Source organism: Castor canadensis, chromosome 8, assembly GCF_047511655.1.
Source record: "Castor canadensis chromosome 8, mCasCan1.hap1v2, whole genome shotgun sequence".
NCBI classification, from domain to species: domain Eukaryota; kingdom Metazoa; phylum Chordata; class Mammalia; order Rodentia; family Castoridae; genus Castor; species Castor canadensis.
In genome coordinates this window covers 136,353,535-136,372,858 of record NC_133393.1, presented here as the reverse complement: position 1 = coordinate 136,372,858, position 19,324 = coordinate 136,353,535, and the positions used below count along the sequence as shown (strand labels likewise).

General features: G+C 35.7%; 1 protein-coding gene across 14 annotated transcripts in view; it reads left to right on the top strand.

Annotated features, from left to right (window-relative positions):
* Anks1b (ankyrin repeat and sterile alpha motif domain containing 1B) overlaps positions 1–19,324 on the top strand; it is a 1,133,346-nt gene that overhangs the window by 600,726 nt on the left and 513,296 nt on the right. The gene's annotated exons all lie outside the window — the stretch shown is intronic.

Here is a 19,324-nt window from a genome sequence, read left to right as displayed (position 1 = left end):
TTCTGCCCTTATCTCTAATTTAGTTGAAGAGAAGACACAAGCATAATAAGGAAGACAAAGCGTTTTTGCTAGTTGAGTTGAGGATAGCTATACAGAGAGATTCCTAGCATTGCTTTCGTGTACACCTGTGTTATGACCCATGTTGATTCATCTCTAACTGATCTTTGCCCTTGTCCCTGATCCCCTTCTCATGATAACCTCTGTGACTTTAAGGTTTCTGTATTAGCTCCTCTGGAGTGGGCCCATCAAACGCTTTCATCTTTTAGGTTTTCTATCTGTCCCCATATCTCCCATATGTGCTTTCCCCTTGTCATGTGATCCAAGTCCAACCACATTGCTGCATTTGCCCTTGATCTAAAGTCCTCATATGAGGGAGAACAAACGATTTTTGGTCTTCTGAGTCTGGCTAACCTCGCTCGGAATAATGTTCTCCAGTTCCATCCATTTACCTGCAAATGATAAGATTTCATTCTTCTTCATGGCTGCATAAAATTCCATTGTGTATAAATACCACATTTTCTTAATCCATTCGTCAGTGGTGAGGCATTTTGGCTGTTTCCATAACTTGGCTCTTGTGAACAGTGTGGCAATAAACATGGGTGTGCAGGTGCCTCTGGAGTAACCTGTGTCACATTCCTTTGGGTATATCCCCAGGAGTGGGATTGCTGGATCATATGGCAGATCTATGTTCAGATTTTTAAGAAGACTCCAAATTTTTTTCCAGAGTAGTTGTACCGCTTACATTCCCACCAGCAGTGTGTGAGGGTTCCTTTTTCCCCACATCCTCGCTAATACCAGTTGGTGGTGGTATTTTTGATGATGGCTATTCTAACAGGGGTGAGATGGAATCTTTGTGTGGCTTTGTTTGCATTTCCTTTATTGCTAGAGATGTTGAGCATTTTTTCATGTGTTTTTTAGCCATTTGAATTAATCTTCTTTTGAGAAAGTTCTGTTTAGTTCACTTGCCCATTTCTTTATTGGTTCATTAATTTTGGGAGAATTTTGTTTTTTGAGTTCCCTATTTATTCTGGTTATCAGTCCTTTGTCTGATGTATAGCTGGCAAATATTTTCTCCCACTCTGTGTGTGGTCTCTTCAGTTTAGAGACAATTTCTTTTGTTGTGCAGAAGCTTTTTAATTTTATGAAGTCCCATTTGTCCATCCTTTCTCTTAGTTCCAGCAACTTCTTCATTTTATAAATTCCTGATATTTTTCCTGGCTAACTTCTCTTCATACCAAATACCCTTTTGTTTTCATTTCATTTTCTGTGGCAAGCTTTTCTTTTACCTCCAGGTCTGGATCAGAGGATGTGCATAGCACTTTAGACTTGCTCTACAATAACTCCTCTGTACTCGAACTTTCTCTTATTTGTCTAGTACCATCTCTACATTCTTTTGGTTCCACAGAGAAAGAAACAATCTCAAGTCTCATGCTTACTGGGAAAGCACCATACTTGCACTCTGATCTATACACCCAGCCCCAGTTTTATCTGCTATTTTAATCATGTCACCTGCAACAATTCTTGGCTACACTTAGGTATTCCAAATATTTGTTATTTGTTGATTGAATAAAGTGTAATGGAGTAAAATCTGTGCAAGTATGTGTGTGTGTGTGTGTGTGTGCGTGTGCATGTATGCACCTGCATGCATGCATAAGTGGTGGAAGTCAGGGATTTCACTACAAGATATTAGTATTAAGCTTACCACATTGGGGCTATAGGTGTGGCTCAAGTGGTAGAATGCCTGCCTAGCAAGTGCAAAGTCCTAAGTGCAAACCCCAATACTGGAAAAAAAATTAACACATTAAAAACTGCTGTTCTAGCCAGGCATGGAGCCTGAGGCAGGAGGATCATGAGTTTGAGGACAGCCTGAACTACATAATGAGGTCCAGGCCAGCCTGGGCTCCATAGGGAGACCCCATATCGAAACACCCAAAATAAAACAAAACTGCATTATTAGTAGAGTTTAGAAACCCATCAAATGTAATAGAATTCAAAAACCCTAATAACTATCAACATATTATGAATTAAACTTACCACTTTAAAATTTGTGTTACTAGGAGAATGTAGAAATCTATGGAACTTAATAAAATTCAAGAACTCTAGTCAATATGAAAATAAAATAAAATATTCTGTAAACAAAGATTCTGATGCTGTGGGAAGAGTTAATTATCATAAAATAATATTGAGAATAGTCACTATTTTTAGGGAATGAAATTAATTCTATTGGATCACAGAATTCAGTTCAAAACACCATTAAATGAAGTATGAGTGATTATTGACTTCTGCATGGGGAAAAGATTTTTAGTAATAAAAGCATGTAGTTAATCACAAAGAAAAAAATCAATAACACCACATTAAAACTAAGATCATCTGAATGCAACAAAGCAGCATATGAAAATTAAAAGGCAAATGTTAAACTATTACTTAAAAATTTAGCAAATGGTTAGTATCTTAACAGTAAAAGTTGTTAAAAATTAAGTAATTTTCAGACACTCTTCTAAATGATTTTTCTATATTAAACTTATTTTATCTTCCCAGAAACCAAAGCATATAGATAGTATCCTAATCTTACTTAAGGGTAAGTGATTTTTCTCAAGATCATTCATTCACCCCTTTACATCTATAACGTCAACCATAACACAGGGATGGATATAATGCATTATTTAAAGTACTAAAAAACATTGCCTAATAACTTAAAATGTTAAGAAAATTAAACCACATTTAAATGATAGAATTTTGTTCAGTCACTAAAATAATGAGTAAACTTTTAATGACACGGGAAATATTTACAATATAATGTTAAATTGATTAAGCTGAATACAAATCAGCATACATTAAATAAACACTAGTTTTTATGAAAATACTACAAATAAAGATATTTCCATATATATATATATATACATATATATATATGTATATATATATATATATATACATATATATATATGTATATATATATATATATATACATAAATAGTTTTTTTGGTAGTTACTGGAGTTTGAACTCAGGGCTTTGCACTTACAAAACAGGTGCTCTATGGTGTGAGCCACAACTCCAGTCCCAAAACCATAAATACACACATATGTATACATTCATTCAAGATTTCCCTCACTAGATCCTGAGTTGATGAGGTGATGTTTAGTTGACTTACCACTGTACACTTAATAATTTCCACTGTGACTTACCATCAACCTTGTTGATGTTAAATAACTTTTGATTGAATGAATGAATTGCAAAAAGAGAAAGTAAAGAATAGACAGTGGTCACCCCTTTTCCTTGGTTTTACTTTCCATGATTTTAGTTACCCACAGTCAAGCATGATCCAAAAATATTAAATAGGAAATTCCAGAAATAAACAATTTCTAAGTTTTAAATTGTGCACCACACTGAGCGATGTGATGAAATCTCATGCCATCACACCCCAGGTCTGCCCAAGATGTACGTGATCCCTTTGTTCACCATATCCATGCTGTCTATGCTACCCGCCTGTTTAGTCACTTAGTAGTGATCTGGGTTATCAGATCAGCTGTGCTGCTGTTGAAGTAACCCTCACATAACAGCCTAATGCCAGGCCACAATGCTGATGTCTTTCACCTCACTTCATCTCATCACACAGGCATCATATCATGTCAGTATAGAAGGGTTAGTACAGTATAATCAGATATTTTGATAAAGAAACCACATTCAGATAATTTTAAGTACAGTACATTGTTATACTGTGAATATTGTTACAATACTGTAATTTAATACTGTTATTTTTATTGTTAGTTATTGTTGTTAATCTCTGACTATGCTAATGTATAAATTAAACTTCATCATTGGTATGAAAATACTATAAAGGAAAAAAATGGGTTCACTGTGATTTCAGGCATCCACTGAGGGTCTTGGAACATATTCCTTTCACATAAAGGGGAACTAATGTAAACAAAATGGTAGCATTAATTTTCTGTAAGCCCTAGAATGGTGGGTTACTTTATTTCATTGTTATAGTTTTTCAGGTTTTGCAAAATTCTCTCCAGTAAACACATATAGACTTAATTGACTTATGTTTTTAAAGAATGAAGCAAGTTCTAAAGGGAACCTATGTTTAAATGTAGTTAGCAACCATTTGCTTTAAATAGCTCAGACATTAATCTGCTGAAAGATAGGAAATTGAGCCAGATGATATTCTAAGATTCCTATTAGGTATGGGTTACCTAGTATATTTGTTACCAACTTATAGTCTCTAAGCTGCCAATTTGTACCCTATTATGTGTTCTACAAAAATAGAGATGAGCCCTTTAAGTATTTTCCTTTGCCAGACTGCATAATGTTAAAGTTTGTTAGTTAGAAGCACAGGGGGAGGATTTTTCCTTCCTGGTCTGGTGTCCTCCCTCTGCGTGCTCCCTCAGTGTGAGCAGCTGCTGGAGTGTCGGGTTCCTGCAGTGCCTGGTGGTCAGTTGCCCCAGCAGCCTGCTGTTACCCTATATCCACCTTGGCACTTTCACAGTACAGAGACTCCAGCACAAGACCCCCTACAAAAAGTTTTCTCTAGCATTCTGGAGGGCAGATCTTCAGCAACTAAGTCTGGTACAACATCCTATTCAGTGCCTGTCCTTCCATGAACAATGTCTGCTCCCTCAGTGACAAGGTCTGGATCTCAGACTTGAAGGGCAAGGGGAGTCATCCCTTTCGGTACCTATCTCAGCCCTGGTGTAGAGACTGCTCCTTATATCTACTGTTCCTATATTTTGCAAGAGTTCCTTTTAGTATTCAAGTCCTCCATATTCCAATCCTCTGTGATAAATAATAATTCTTTATATATTAGACTTTTCCTGTTCAGATTACAGTTATAGGTTCTCTCTCTTGATTGGACCTGGACTGATATTCCTGGATTTTGTGAAATTTAGTAATCTTATTATAATTTACATTCTTTTCTTTTTACTAAGAAAAAGCAAAGGATATAACTAAAATACTGCAAGGGGTATGTTTGTCACAAGATCAAGAATGATAATTAATCAAATATGGAAAAGAGATAGGCTCTTCAAAGTATGTAGAACTCCAAATAAATAAGCAAGTATATAGTATAAGCTGAGTAAATGTCTCTTAGGCAGATATGTAAAGTCTCAAAAGAAATATGTTTCCTTCTGCAATAGCAAATAGCATGAACCAGAGCTTTTAGCAAACAAGGGATAGGAGGCAAGTTGTCAAAAGACAAAACAATGAACATAAATAAGAAATGAAATCTGAATCTTTATGCAGAGGCAACCAAATCAGCAAGTAAAGCAACAAGGCAGTGAGGCTTATGTAATTCTGAACAATATGATTCTCTCAAATTAGTATAACTCACCTTTTAGTCAAAAGACAACTAAAAAGTCATAAAAAGAACAGAATAAACCTAAGCTTTTCTTAAGGGTTAAATTTCCACAGGAAAAATAAATAAGACTGCAAATGCAGATCTGAAATAATTATTAAAATGAATTACACAGAGAAATTTGCATCAAAAGTAAGGAAATAATTTTAGCATGATCCCAATTTGTAGTTACCAGTTATGAAACCTGAAGCACATTCACGTTATTTAGTGGGAGTTATTGTGATGATTTAGCAGTTCCACTGATTTACACTCCTGACTGTCTGGGTTTAAAACCTGTGGATCAAAGAAGTGGCTGTTTACAAAGATTTTGAGATAAAAGGTTTATCAATTAAATCTTGAAGAAATGGACAGATTTCTAGAAATTTACAACCACCCAAAACTAAACCAAGAGGACCTTAATCACCTGAATAGATCTATAACACAAAATAAAATTGAAGCAGCAATAGTCTCCCAAAAAAGAAAAGTGCAGGACCTGATAAATTCACTGCTGAATTCTATCAGACATTTAAACTGTTCCACGAAATAGAAAAGGAAGGAACACTAACTAACTCATTTATGAAGCCAATATAACTCTCATCCCAAAACCAGACAAAGACACCTCCAAAAAGGAGAATTACAGGCCAATTTCATTAACGAATATCGATGCAAAAATCCTTAATAAAACAATGGCAAACTCAATCCAACCACACATCAGAAAGATCATACACCATGACCAAGTCAGCTTCATCCCAGGAATGCAGGGGTGGTTCAACATACACAAATCTGTAAATGTAATACAGCACATCAATAGAAGCAAAGACAAAAACCACTTGATCATCTCAATAGATGCAGAAAAAGCCTTCAACAAGATCAAATATCGCTTCATGATAGAAGGTCTAAGAAAACCAGGAATAGAAAGAACGTACATTAACATTGTAAAGGCTATATATGACAAACCTACAGCCAACATCATAATTAACAGTGAAAAACTAAACCTATATCCCCTAAAATCAGGAACAAGACAAGGGTGCCCACTATCCCCACTCCTTTTCAACATAGTTCTGGAATTTCTAGCCAGAGCAATTAGGCAAGAAGAAGAAATAAAAGGAATACAAATAGGTAAAGAAACTGTCAAAATATCCCTATTTGCAGATGATATGATCCTATACCTTAAAGACCCAAAAAACTCTACCAAAAACTCACAGACACCATAAGCAGGTATAGCAAGATGGCATGATACAAAATCAACTTACAAAAATCATTAGCTTTCCTATACACCAACAATGAACAAACTGAGAAGGAATACATGGAAACAACTGCATTTACAATAGCCTCAAAAAAAAAAATCAAATACCTAGCAGTAAACTTAACAAAAGATGTGAATGACCTCTACAAGGAGAATTACAAACCACTGAAGAAAGAGATTGAGAAAGACTACAGAAGATAGAACAATCTCCCAGGCTCATGGATCAGTAGAATCAACATAGTAAAAATGGCTATGCTACCAAAAGCAATCTACATGTTTAATGTAATTCCCATCAAAATCCCAATGACATTCATCACAGAGATTGAAAAATCCACCCTAACATTCATTTGGAAACACAAGAGATCACAAATAGCCAAGGCAATACTCAGCAAAAAGAGCAATGCTGGAAGTATCACAATATCTGACTTCAAACTACATTACAAAGCAATAGCAATAAAAGCAGCATGGTACTGGCACAAAAACAGACATGAAGACCAGTGGAACAGAATAGAGGACCCAGATATGAATCCACACAACTATACCAACCTCACTTTTGACAAAGGTGCCAAAAACATACGATATAGAGAGAAGACAGCCTCTTAAACAAATGTTGCTGGGAAAAGTGGCTAACCATCTACAAGAAACTGAAACTAGATCTATGTCTATCCCCCTGTACTAGTATCAACTCAAAATGGATCAAGGACCTTAATGTCAGACCTGAAACTCTGAAGTTACTACAGGAAGGAGCAGCCCATGAAGAAGAATGAAATCTTATCTGGAACTAATAGGTGTAGGCAAGGACTTCCTCAATAGAATCCTAGCAGCCCAGCAACTAGGAGACAGGATGGACAAATGGTACTTCATAAAATTAAAAAGCTTCCATACAACAAAAGAAATTGTCTCTAAACTGAAGAGACCACCCACAGAGTGGGAGAAAATATTTGCCAGCTATACATCAGACATGGGACTGATAACCAGAATATACAGGGAACTTAAGAAACTAAACTCTCCTAAAATCAATGAACCAATTAAAAAGTGGGCAACTGAACTAAACAGAACTTTCTCAAAAGAAGAAATTCAAATGGCAAAAAAAAACGTAACTCAAAACCACACTAAGATTCCACCTCACCCCTGTTAGAATAGCCATCACTAGACACACCAACAACAACAGGTGTTGGTGAGGATCTGGGGAAAAAGGAACCCTCATACACTGCTGGTGGGAATGCAAGCTGGTGCAACCACTCTGGAAAAAAATTTGGAGACTTCTTAAAAATCTAAACATAGACCTGCCATATGATCCAGTAATCCAACTGGGGATTTACCCAAAGGAATCCAACCCAGGTTACTCCAGAGGCATCTGCATACCTATGTTTATTGCAGCACTATTCACAATAGCCAAGTTATGGAAACAGCCAAGATGCCCCACCACTGACGAATGGATCAAGAAAATGTATTTATACACAATGGAATTTTACTCAGCCATGAAGAAGAATGAAATCTTATCATTTTCAGGTAAATGAATGGAACTGGAGAAGCATTATTCTGAGCGAGGTTAGCCAGACTCAGAAGACCAAAAATCATTTGTTCTCCCTCATATGAGGACTTTAGATCAAGGGCAGATGCAGCAATGTGGTTGGACTTGGATCACATGACAAGGGGAAAGCACATATGGGAGACATGGGGATAGATAGAAAACCTAAAACATGAAAGCGTTTGATGGACCCACTCCAGAGGAGCTAATACAGAAACCTTAAAGTGACAGAGGTTATCATGAGCAAGGGACCAGTAACGAGGGTAAAGATCAGTTAGAGATGAATCAACATGGTCATAACACACAGGTGTACACGAAAGCAATGCTAGTAATATTTCTGTATAGCTATCCTCAACTCAACTAGCAAAAATGCTTTGTCTCCCTTATTAGGCTTGCATCTTTTCTTCAACAAAATTAGTGATAAAGGCAGAACAAGACCTGCCTGGAACTGAGACAGGGAAGGGGGAGAGGTTTAGGGGAGGGGGGCAGGGGAGAGAAATGACCCAAACAATGTATGTACATGTGAATAAATGAATAATTAAAAAAAGGTTTATCAATTAAATGAACTAGTACATGTAAAATAGTTAGCATGTCTTGTTGCACATAACAAACACTTAATAAATATTAGATTTCATGCTGTTAGTGATTAATTGTAGCACAGTCAAAGGTCAAATTGACCTTTAATGGTATTACACATAATTTGTTCAAAATGCCTTTGAGGTGTTTTCTATAAAGAAGCTACTGTTTTTTGATATAGTAGTCCTGATTGCTTGAATTATATACTTACCTTTTGTTGAATTGAAGTCAACAAAAATTTGCTGGGTTATTTATTTTTTTTTAGTTTGTGTGTTTGTTTTCTGTCAACTATGTCCACCTACAAGCTTCCTGTCTTTTACCTATAGGATTGATTTTGCAGTCTAAATCCACTGAATAATCTTATCCATGTCAATATCATGGATAGTAGCCCTATTAGTCTAGGACTTGAGGTCTTTACACCATCCCGTGTGTTAGCTTTTGTTCCCTATGTTGTGATAATAATGGATTTGATAAGCATTTATTTGATAAGTGGTTCCTATTTAATGGGTTCCTATTGTATGCCAGACACTGTACATACATCATTTGAGTTAATGTTCACCATGAAGAATATTGAGGCTCAGAGAAGTTCAACATTACACAAGAAGAAAGGGACAGAAAAAAAACTCTGAATCCATACCTACCTTTTGAAGCACATACTTTCCCCACTATCTTTACGGTTTCTGATGCATCCAAAAATATACAAGAAACATTTTTATGTTTCCTAGGGTTTAGCCAACAGACTATCTGGAGTACAACTCAGGACTCTATATTTTAGAATTGCATTATTCCATGATGTTCCTTACCAACAGAAAAGGTTCTACGGCTCATTTCAAACCCCTATAATTGATATATTACTAAAGATTTCATTCCTGATCATATGGATCTACTTACTAATACTCTTTGGATGCAGCATATCACATTGTATTATTATTTACTTTTATTTTTTAAATCATAAGATTTTTTTGATACTTCTTTTTATCTTGCATAAAACAGGAAATGAACCTAGTGTGACATTAAGGAGTTTAGCTAAAATAAAGATAATTTACATAAACGTGGGTTCATCCTCTCCTTGGACTATAATCCTAGTAACATCAGTGAAAAAGTAAATTTGTTTAATATTCACTAGCAACCTCAATACAATGTAAAATGGATGGGAGAAGTAATAGGATTTTACAGAAAGAAGAGAAGGCTCTAATAGGGAAAATGAGAGTGCCTTATAGACAGACCCCTTCCTTTTTCCCTTCCCGTGAGAGGTGGCAGTAGGAGCTACAGAAGAAAGCAATGAGATAGTGTCATGAAGAAATTATTTCATAGAGGAAATGAATGGGACATAAGCTGAAACCTTAAGGAATGGGAATGTCCTAGCATAAGAATGAAGAAAGCAAAGTGAAGGAAAATAATAATGACAACATTCTAGAATGGATAATGCTGAGTGAAAGAAACTAAAATGGAGCTAGTCTGATCAGAGTTATGATTTGTGCTCTGGAATCCAGGGAATGGAGATGAAATTGGGCCAGGATACAAAAAGCATCAAAAGCAAAATCAGAGAGACTGAATTTAATTTCATACGTCCCAAGGAACTCATGCTGGGTTGTGAGTATGAGGTCACATGAGAAAACCAGGGTTTTACAAGATGGTAATAGCAATAGTCGCTACCATTCATTATGAGGCTACCATATGCCAGGATTTTTGTAGACAGTATGTACATTTACTTTCCTTCCTAAATTGACAGGATTAGTATTATCTCAGTTTTACAGACAAGGAAACTGGTGCTCTGAGGGGATAAGAGATTCACACTAGTGTTCACAAATAAGGAAACTGATGCTTTGAGGGGATAAGAGATTCATACTAGTGTTCACAAATGAAGCAAATCCACACTTCACCCATTTATATCTGACTCTAAAGACCACATTGTGCTGGTTGGTTCATGTGAGATTGATTTGGGATCCTTGTAAGATTTACATGAGGGAGAGGCAAAGCAGAAAGGTAGCCTGGCTTGGGCTACTGTGGTTCAGTTTTGTGTACATTGGGTTTGAGTGGAAAAGAATTCCTGTTTGGAGACGAGGACCTCAATTTATAATCTGAGTTACAAGTTAAATTATGTGAAACCTATCCTTCATGACTACATTGTGAGGTATATTTTTTTAAATACTGGTAATATGTAATTGTGTCTATAATAGACTCTACAGTGAGAATATTTAGAAAATAATCTGTATTCTAAGAGAAATAATTTCAATATGCACCAGGAAAAGCTTGTGGAACAATGCACACACACACAAAAATACCACTAAGAGTTAAGGAACTCAAGAAAATCTCTGTATGCTTAATCTTTTAAGTGAATAATTTTTTGAATTTGTGGGTTCTCTCTGAAGCTTTTATAAATGGTATAATTTTTTTCTTGAGATGGGTCTTTTGCCTGATGGAAATATTCTCCTAAAATATCTAGATTCCTTGATAATATAACTTTTATGTTTGATACAATAATTACATGGACAAGTGAAATGTAGTGACCCCAGAGCTCAGGCTTAGAAAATATATTATTAATTTTCCCTTGTTTACAAAACAAGGAAATTCTTGGCTTGGAATTCAAATTCAGTTCTGTCTAATTTTGGAACATGTTTTCTACTACTAGTGATCGAAATGCAAAATTCCCCATAACTCTCAAAAATAAAACAAAATTAAAAACTAAAAATATCTACCAGGAAAGAATTTGAGAACAGTACTTCTAAAAGTTTAATGTTAAATTATAAGAAAATATTCATTAATGAAGGTCGAGTTTTTAGTATATAGTTAAATAGGCCCTGCTTCTGAGAATTGTTAATCTTAAAACATATAGGACTAATTTCAAAATCCTGCTCTTGGAAAATGAGACATTTGCATGATCAATGTCTTCTCTCTTCTTGGATGCCTGTTTTAAGTCTGTAGCAACTGACTACAAGTCAAAGAACATCAAGATTTCTCCAAAATACTTGATTTTAGAGATTTTTGAAAGATAGAAAGATACACCTCTGTGATTTTAAAAATTACTCATAAACCTAGATTACTATAAAGGGAGACATTTCTCAGAATAAAATGAGATTGCTTTAGAAAAGGAGAGAAGCACCTAAGAGATGCTGTTGAGACTGCTAGGTTTAGAGCAATAGCTATTAAGATATATGACAAATGTGAAGCTAGGTGAGCATAACCATGTGTATTCAGAAGGATGGGGACGTAAGCTGACCTTTCTGAGAATTCTGAGTGTAAGCATCCTTGGGAGGTTGTTTAATTGATGCTTACTTTTAAATCAAATTATGTGTTTGTATAGTTTCAAGCACTAAATCCTCTTAGAATTCTTTATTTATACCCAGTCCTGTTTCTTTCTCCCACAGAAAATCCTTTTTGTCATTTCTTATTTTTAATTTTTATAATTTTTATGAGAGCTGCTACTATTTTAAAAAACTATATCTTTTATTCATATGTGCATACAATGTTTGGGTCATTTTTCCCCCTTCCCCCACTCCCATTCTACCCCTCCACCCCCTTCTTCTCCTCCTAACCCCTCGCTTCCAGGCAGAAACTGTTCTGCCCTTATCTCTAATTTTGTTGAAGAGAGATTATAGACAATAATAAGAAGGACTGAGGGTTTTTGCTAGTTGAGATAAGGATAGCTATACAGGGAGATTCTTGCATTGCTTTCCTGTGCATGTGTGTTACATTCTAAGTTGATTCTTCTCGAACTAACCTTTTCTCTAGTTCCTGGTCCCCTTCTCTTATTGGCTTCGGTCACTTTAAATTTTCTGCATTAGTTCCTTTGCATTGAGGACATGAACTGTTATCATGTTTTTTTGGGTTTCTTACCTATCTTCATACCTCCCTTGTGTGCTCTCGCCTTATCATGTGACCAAAGTCCAATCCCCTTGCTGTATTTGCCCTTGATCTGAAGTCTGTACATGAGGGAGAACATACGATTTTTGGTCTTCTGAGCCTGGCTAACCTCACTGAGGATAACATTCCATCCTCAGTTCCATCTATTTACTTGTGAATGGTAAGATTTCAGTCTTCTTCATGGCTGAGTAAAATTCCATTATGTATAAATACTACATTTTCTTAATCCATTTGTCAGTGCTGGGGCATCTTGGCTGTTTCCAAAACTTGACTATTGTGAATAGTGCTGCAATAAACATGGGTGTGCAGGTGCCTCTGGAGTAATCTGTGTTGTATTTCTTTGGGTATATCCCCAGGAGTGGAATTGCTGGATCATATGGCAGATTATGTTTAGATTTTTAAGAAGTCTACAAATTTTTTTCCAGAGTGGTTGTACTAGTTGCATTCCCACCAGCAGTGTACAAGGGTTCCTTTTTCCCCACATCCTCACCAATTCCTGTTGGTGGTGGTGTGTCTAGTGATGGCTATTCTAACAGGGGTGAGGTGGAATCTTAGTGTGATTTTAATTTGCATTTCCTTTATTGCTAGAGATGGTGAGCATTTTTTCCTGTGTTTTTTGGCCATTTGAATTTCTTCTTTTGAGAAAGTTCTGTTTAGTTCACTTGCCCATTTCTTCATTGGTTCATTAATTTTGGGCGAGTTTAGTTTTTTGAGTTCCCTGCATATTCTGGTTATCAGTCCTTTGTCTGATGTATAGCTGGCAAATATTTTCTCCCACTCTGTGAGTGGTCTCTTCAGTTTAGAGACCATTTCTTTTGTTAAGCAGAAGCTTTTTAGTTTTACAAAATCCTGTTTGTCTATACTTTCTCTTAGTTGCTGAGCTGCTGGGATTCTATTGAGAAAGTCCTGGCCTATACCTATTACTTCCAAATTGCTTCCTACTCTTTCCTGTACCAACTTTAGAGTTTGGGTTCTGATATTAAGGTCCTTGATCCATTTTGAGTTAATACTAGTACAGGGTGATAAACATGGATCTAGTTTCAGTTTTTTACAGACTGCTAACCAGTTTTCCCAACAGGTTTTGTTGAAGAGGCTGTCTTTTCTCCATCGTTTATTTTTAGCACCTTTGTCAAAAATAAGTGGGGTATAGTTGTGTGGATTCATATTCGGGTACTCTATCCTGTTCCACTGGTCTTCATGTCTGTTTTTGTGACAGTACCATGCTGTTTTTATTACTATTGCTTTGTTATATAGTTTGAAGTCAGGTATTGTGATACCTCCAGTATTGTTCTTTTTTGCTGAATACTGCCTTGGCTATTCGTGGTCTCTTGTGTTTCCAAATGAATTTTAGGATAGATTTCTCAATCTCTTTGATGAATGTCATTGGGATTTTGATGGGAATTGCATTAAACATGTAGATTACTTTTGGTAATATAGCCATTTTTACTATGTTGATTCTACCAATCCATGAGCATGGGAGATCTCTCCACCTTCTATAGTCTTCCTCAATCTTTTTCTTCAGGGGTTTATAGTTTTCCTTGTAGAGGTCATTCACATCCTTTGTTAAATTTACTCCTAGGTATTTGATTTTTTTTGAGACTATTGTAAATGGAATTGTTTTCATATATTCTTTCTCAGTTTGTTCATTATTAGTGCATAGAAAAGCTAATGATTTTTGTAAGTTGATTTTGTATCCTGCCACCTTGATAAAGCTGTTGATGGTGTCTAGGAGTTTTTGGGTAGAGTTTTTTCAGTCTTTAAGGTATAGGATCATATCATCTGCAAATAGGGATATTTTAACAGTTTCTTTACCTATTTGTATTCCTTTTATTTCTTCCTCTTGCCTAATTGGAGAGCTGCTACTTTTTAGCAGCTTCTTTCTTCTTGTTCTTCCTGCCTGAGCCCTGGGATTTGTCCATTTGACCTGTGTTATAGAGGTGATGCCTATATTAATTTTAGCAATTCAGTATTAACTTTTTTTATCATTGTTTTCATTCCTTTTGAAGCATAATTCTTATGACAGCTCATAGGTGAAAATTTTAATTATGATGAGTGCACATAACATGAACTTTTATAATTTTAACTGCATAAATGTGCATAATACAGGGATATCTAGTAAATTTCACAGCATTGTGTAACTGTCACCACTACATAACTCCAGAGAATGTTCTATATTCATCTGTTAAGCCTATTGACTTGAAGTGTCATGCAAATCCTTTTACTTAATGATCTCTGTTCAATTATTCCATGCATTATCCAAAGTGAGGTATCAAAATCTCTGTGATTATTATTTATTCTGTCTTCAGTTCTATTATTACTTCATATACTTGGGTCCACATTGTTAGGTGTGTAGGTGTTTATAATTGTCATACTTCCAAGATGGATTGACCCTTTCAGCACTATGTAAGGCTTGTCTTTGACTCTTATAACAAGCTTTGACTTTGTATATGTGTGTATGTTTATAATTGTCATATCTCCTTTATAGATTGACTCATACAACAAGGTATATAATGCCTTTCTTTGACATACCACATTTTGGCTTGGCATATTTTGTCTGATATGAGTATAGCTACCTCAGCTCTCTTTTACTTACTATTTGCTTGGAATCTCTTTTTCCATTCTTTAACTTTCAAACTATTTGTGTCTTTGGGTTTGAAATGGGGCTTATGATATGTACACAGCATATAGTTGGATCATTTTAAAAACTGTTTTTATGACTGTCTGCCTTTAATTGGAGAATATAATTTATTTATAGGTAACTACTGGTAAGGAAGAATGTACTTATATCATTTTGTTGTTTGTTTTCCTTATATAACTTTTTTGTTCCTTAACTCCTTCGTTACTAGTTTTTTTGTAATCAAGTTAATTTAATCACTTTTGCAATCTCTTCTGATTTTTTCTCCTTTTTTTTTTTTTACATTTTTTGTTTGTTTTCTTGAATTATAGTTAGCATTTTAAGTTTATAAGCAATCTAGTTTGAATTAAAATCAATTTAGCTTCGGTGTTATCATTTGTATTGTTGTTACAAGTTGTATCCTTAAATATTGTGTGTCCATTAACATAGATTTATAATCATTGTTTTGTGAATTTATCTTTTCAATTATATAGGAAAAAGGAATTACAAATTAAAAAGTACAATACTGTTTTATATATTTTTCTGTGTAATTACTTTTATTGATGATTTTATTTATTCATATGGCTATGTAGCTGAAGGTTATTGTCTAGTATCTTTTCATTTCAATGTGAAGGACTTCCTTTTGCATTGCTTATAGAACTGATCTGTTAGTGACAAACTCACTCATCTATTGCTTATTTGTAAATGTATATATTTTTCCTTCACTTTTGGAGTCAAACTCACTACTGTTGTGCCATAAGATCCTTCACCTTCATTTTTTTTTAATTTTTATTATTTTATTATTCATATGTGCATACAATGCTTGGGTCATTTCTCCCTCCTGCCCCCACCCCCTCCCTTACCACCCACTCCACTCCCTCCTTCTCCCCCCCACCCCCTCGATACCTGGCAGAAACTATTTTGCCCTTATCTCTAATTTTGTTGAAGAGAGAGTATAAGCAATAATAGGAAGGAACAAGGGTTTTTGCTAGTTGAGATAAGGATAGCTATACAGGGAGTTGACTCGCATTAATTTCCTATGCATGTGTGTTACCTTCTAGGTTAATTCTTTTTGATCTCACCTATTCTCTAGTTCCTGGTCCCCTTCTCCTATTGGCCTCAGTTGCTTTTAAGGTATCTGCTTTAGTTTCTCTGCGTTGAGGGCAACAAATGCTAGCTAATTTTTTAGGTGTCTTACCTATACTCACACCTCCCTTGTGCTTCACCTTCATTTTTGAATGATAATTTTATTGAATGTAGAATTCCTGATTATTGTCTTTTCATATTTCAGCACTTTTAATCTTTTTAGACCTCCCAGAGTCTATCTTGTTGATTTTGAAATGCCACTCTGCCAGTCAATTTGGACTGCCTCCAGCCCTCAAAGCCCAGCAACTCTAGTGAGCTCTTTCCTCTTGTTGGTGGTACTGTCTGGTCCTGCTGGATCTCTCTGGGGCTGCAGAGAGATCCTACATGTTTGAGAACATGTAGGCCAGCTGGCTGCAGTCCTAGGTGGCCAAGATGGCTCAGTCCCACTCCTTCTGCACTTCACCTCTTAGAGCACAAGATGGAAGTGTGGGCTTCCTTTCCTTATATAGCATTGCTCAGCCTCTCATCTCTCTTACAATGCTCCCTGCTTTGCTCAGTGTCTTTTGTCCATTTTCTGTTGCCATAACAAAATATCTGAGTCTGGAGAATTGATAATTATAGAAGTTTATCCAGGAGTGGAGTGTTATAGTTTAGATATGAAGTGTCCTCCACCCCAAAGGCTTGGCCTCCAGCTAGTGTCACTACTTTGGGAGGTGGTAGAAACTTTAGAGGGTGGGGCCCAGCTGGAGGAAGTAGGTCACTTGGAGTGTGCTTTTGAAGTGTATATTTCATCCCAGGCCCCTTCCTCTGTCTCTCTGCTTCCTGGCCTCCATGAGGTGAGCAGCCTCTGGCACTTGCTCCTGCCACCATATTTCTGCCTAACCTCAGGCCTGAAACAACAGAACCAGCCAACCATGGACTGAGACTTCTGAAACTTTGAACAAAATAAATCCTTCCTCCTTTAAAAAAAATAGAAGTTTATTTGGCTCACAATGGTTCCTTTGTATTATTTCTGCCTTCTTGTAGATATTTTTTATTTGGTGAGACATTGTTCTCCTGGATTACTTTAGTTCTTTAGCTTTTGAAGCATTTTAATATAGCTGATTTAGACTCTTGTGTAGTAAATCCAGTGTCTGGGATTCCTCAGGAACAGGTCATGCTCATTCCATTTTTTCTTCTGAATAGGCCATACTTTTTTTTCTTTGCATGTCTAATAACTTTTTATTTAAAACTGGACATTTTGAAGATGGTAATATGGTAATATATACTACATTGTATATGTACTTTCCTAAGTTTTATTATTGCTGCCTGTTTTGGGCTATAGTTGTTTATATAGTGACTTTTCTAAACTAATTTTTTTACTGACTAATATTTGTCATGGTGGTCACTGAAGTATCTCTTCCCCTAACCTTTTGATCAGCTAATGATTTGACAATTTCCTTAAGTTCCTGGAGAAAACACAAATTCTCCAAACATTTGCATCTGGGATCTGTTTGTGTATTAGGCCAGACCTTCAACACCACTGAACAGTTTAAAGCTCTTCCTTCAAATTTACTTCCTGTTTGCACAAAGTCTGAAGATCAGCCTAAGGTGAACACTTAGGGCCTTCCCAAGTTATATCTGATCATGTTCCCTGGGAGCAGGTGTGGCCTTCTAGATAACTGGAAATATGTGGAAGCTTTGCAGAGCACTTACAGAGCAACTCACTCCTCAGTATTCCTTCTCAGGTATTTTTTGGTTTATTTATTCTTCTCCCAAGTAATATCCTTTGTCTTAGGTAGCACTAGCTAGTTTATTTGCTTTAATTTCTTTTAAGACAGTCTCACCATGTAGTCTAGGTTGGCCTAGAATTTGCAATCCTCCTGCCTCAGCCTCCTGAGTGTTGGGGTTAGAGGCCTGTGTCACCATGTCTAGTCCTGCCTTTAAATGTTTTTTTTTATAGAAGACTTCTGTGTAGCCAATTTTTCATGTGTCACTAAATTCAGTTTGCAAGTATTTTATTGAGAGTTTTTATATCTCTGTTCATCAAGGAAGTTAGTCTATAATTTTCTTTTTTTTGTTGTGTCCTTACCCAGTTCAGGTATCATAGAGTGAGTTTAGTAGAGTTCTTCCCTTTTCTATTTTATTGGATAGGTTGAGGAGCATTGGTGTTAGTTCTTCTTTAAAAGTCTGGTAGAATTCAGTAGAGAATCCATCTGGTCATTGGCTCTTCTTTGTTGGGAGACTCTTTACTACTGCTGCAATCTTGTTGCTTATATAGGTCTTTTTAAGTGGTTGATATTCTTTTAGGTCAATCTATGTAGGTTATATGCATTCTAGAAATTTATCAATTTCTTCTAGTTTTTCAGTTTATCATTTCTATTTTCTTATATTTGTTAAGATTTGTTTTATATCCTAAAATATGATCTACTTTGGAGAAAGGTCCATGGGCTGCTGAGGAGAATGTGTATTTCTGTGTCTGTTGAGTCCTGCATATGTCTGTTACATACATTTGATCTATAATGTCATTAAATTCTGTTGTTTGTTTTTGTTTATTTGGGGTTTTTTTTTTTTTTTGGTCTGGATGACCTATCTAATTGTGAAAGTGGGGTTTTAAAGTCACACATTATTATTATGCCAAGGTTTATTTGTGCTTTTATGACTAATAGTGTTTATGAAATTGGGTGTGCCAGAATTTGGTACACGTATGTTTACAATTGTTATCTCCTCCTGATAGATTGCTCCCTTTATTGATATGAAGTAACCTTCTTTATCTCTACTGACTAATTTTCTTTTGAGGTATCTGCTTTTTCAGTTATGAGTACAGTTACTCTTGCTTGCTTTCAGGCTCCATTTGCCTAGAAAATTTTTTTCATCCTTTCACTTTAAGCCTAGTTTGTCTTTGTCAGTGAGGTGCATTTCCTGTAGACAACAAATGGTTGGGTTTTGTTTTTAATCCAACTGCTAGTCTGTGTCTTTTGATTGGAGAATTGAGACCACTAACATTTAGAGTTATTATTTAAAAGTTTGTGATATTTCCTGTCATTTTTTAATGTTTAATTTTTTCCTAATCCTTATTTGCTTACCAACTCATC